The sequence below is a fragment of the Microtus ochrogaster genome, linkage group LG1 (genome assembly GCF_000317375.1).
Source record: "Microtus ochrogaster isolate Prairie Vole_2 linkage group LG1, MicOch1.0, whole genome shotgun sequence".
NCBI lineage: Eukaryota > Metazoa > Chordata > Mammalia > Rodentia > Cricetidae > Microtus > Microtus ochrogaster.
In genome coordinates, this window is record NC_022027.1 from 45032178 (window position 1) to 45035280 (window position 3103).

General features: G+C 40.1%; 1 protein-coding gene across 6 annotated transcripts in view; it reads right to left on the reverse strand.

The window, feature by feature from the left end:
* Window positions 1-3103, reverse strand: part of Cdkl2 (cyclin dependent kinase like 2) — a 42381-nt gene that overhangs the window by 5079 nt on the left and 34199 nt on the right. The window lies entirely within an intron of this gene.

Here is a 3103-nt window from a genome sequence, read left to right on the forward strand (position 1 = left end):
AGTGCTGGGATTAAAGGCGTGCGCCATCACCGCCCGGCTAAATACATTTTTTAAAGACACTTTGTAGCCAGATGTCATCCCAGCACTAGAGAGGAGGAGATGAGGGTTTTGAGTTCAAGGCCAGACGGGGCTACCCAGTCCCAAAACACCCATGTACAAAGAGGACATACTTCTGACCTGCCATGGCCCATTACAAACCAATCTCTCTCACTAATCCCAAAACAAAAGCAAAAATCTGCTGGAGGGCTGGAGAGATGGCTCAGTGGTTAAGAGCACTGACTGCTCTTCCAGAGGTCCTGAGTTCAATTCCCAGCAACCACATGGTGGCTCACAACCATGTGTAATGAGGTCTGGTGCCCTCTTCTGGCCTGCAGGCATACATGGAGGCAAAATGTTGTATACATAATAAATAAAATCTTAAAAAAAAAAAAGCAGCACAAGAAAAATGTCAGTTCAAAGTCAGAAATATCAGAATTATTCCAGACCCTCATTAGCAACTGTAAGAGCCATTAGTACATGGAGTAGACAACAGTAACTGGGGATGCTATACACTGCAAACTATCTCTCAAAACTGATGGAGAAATAAAGGTGTTTTGAGAGAAATACAAATTAAGGCAATTCATGGCAGCCACACCTGTACTATAGAAAGTTAGTGGGATTTTTTTTCTTTTTTTTAAATTTATTTATTTATTAAAGATTTCTGCCTCCTCCCCACCACCGCCTCCCATTTCCCTCCCCCTCCCCAGATCAAGTCCCCCTCCCTCATCAGCCCGAAGAGCAATCAGGGTTTCCTGACCTGTGGGAAGTCCAAGGACCACCCACCTCCATCCAGGTCTAGTAAGGTGAGCATCCCAACTTCCTAGGCTCCCACAAAGCCAGTACATGAAGAAAACAAAAGATACCCTAACTAAGCCGGCAGTGTGGCACACGGTGGATCTGAGTTCAAGGCCAGCCTGGTCTACAGAGCAGGTTCCTGGATGGCCAGGGCTACACAGAGAAACCCTGTCTTAAAACAAACCAAAAAAGATAGTCTAACTACAGATAAACAAACTTGACTCGGGTAAGAAACAACCATATCCAACACAGCAACTTAGCAAATTCTCAGAATTAACATGGTAGCAGGAGAAGAAATACGAATAGTGCAGCAAAACAGAACATCACCGACTACGAGAAACAGAAACCCCTTTCCATAGAGACCTTACCTGTCAGAGGCCTCAGTTCACCACCGAAGTGATGCAGACTGAGGGACTGGATTAAAAAGCAAGAACCATGTATAGTCTGTCTCCAACAAACACACCTAATCAGCAAATATACCCCAAAATTCAATATCAAAGGATAGAAAACAAACTACCAAGGAAAAGTAAAATGTAAATAAGCCAGCATAGCTATCCTTATATCACATAAAGTAAGTTTCAAACCAAAGCTAACTGAAAAAGATAAAAGGGGATACTACCTATTAATAAAAGGAATAATTCATCAAAAGACAAAACAATTATAAATGTAAAAGTATTAGAGCCCTTAATTTCATAAAACAAAAACTAAAAAACATAAAGAACCACATAGATCTTGATACAATAATAGTGGAGTACTTAGCTGGGCAGTGGTGGCACACACCTTTAAACCCAGCACTCGGAAGGCAGAGGCAGGCAGATTTCTGTGACTTTGAAGTCAGCCTGGTCTACTGAGTGAGTTCCAGGACAGGCTCCAAAGCTACACAAAGAAACCTGTCTTAAAAAATAAATAAATAAATAAATAAAGCAAACAAACAAAATAGTGGAGTATTTCAATATTCTACTCTCACATTTAAATAGGTCTTCCAAAGCAAAAACAAGTAAAGACATTTCAGAGCTAAATATACTACGGATGAACTGGACTTAACAAAATATAAAGAGAATACTGTACCCAACAGTACACGGAACCTTCTCCAAAACTAATCACAAGTCAAATCTCAACAAATAAAATAACATCAACAAAAAGAGGCAATTACTCATCTCCTATCAGACCATAATGCAATAACTAGAAATCAACAGCAAGACAACTACAGAATTTTGAATGAATATTGTGTCATCTAAAAAAATCAGGCAGGAAATTATAAAATTCCCCGAGACAAATGCTAATGGAAACGCATCCTATTAGCACCTCTAGATACAGCCACAGCAGTCCTGAGAGGAGTAGATTGTGAGACGTATTCATGAGAGATACCAAATAAATCAACTAGTGATGTACCTCAAGGTGCTCAGGAAAAAAAAATCCAGTCCTAAACAGAGCACACAGCAAGAAATAGGAAAGATTAGGAAAGAAATTGATGTCAAAAGAATAATACATAAAACCAATTAAAGAGTTGTTTTGTTGAAAAAGTTAATGACATAGACAAACCCTTAACTACTAATCTGATGGAAAGGGGACAGGAGAAGATACAAACTAGTAAAACCAGACAGAGACCAAAAGGCCGTCATCCCAACCGACTCCAATAAAACTCAGAACATCATTAGGAATTACTACAAAACCCATACTCTGAAAAGCTGGATAACCAGGGGAAGTTTCCAAAAGTATATCATCTTCCAAAATTAATGCCTGAAGATGTATCTGAAACAGACCCATTACAAGCAGTGAAAGTTATTAAAAGTCTCCTCTTGAAGACAAAGCCAGGACCAGGTGGATTCACTGCTGAATTCTATCTAAGCTTGCAAGGAAGACCTCATACCAATTCTTAGACTGGTTCACAAGACAGAAGAAACACTACCAAAATCATTTTACAAAGCCAGTATCATCTTATACCAAAATACATGTGCGTGCGCACACAAACCACACACACACACACACACACACACACATGCTACAGACCTACTTCCTCAATGAACACAGATGCAGACATTCTGAATAAATTCCTTACAAACTAAATTCAGGAACATAGAGAATTATACATCACCAGATGTGGTGGCACATTCCTTTAAATTTAGTATTTAAGAGACAGATGCTGGTGGATCTCTGTGAGTTCAAGGCTAGCCTGGTCTACATTAGCAAGTTCTAGGACAGACAGGGCTACATGGAGAGACCCTTTTTCAAGAAGAAGGACGAGGAGGAGGAGGAGGAGGAGGAGGAG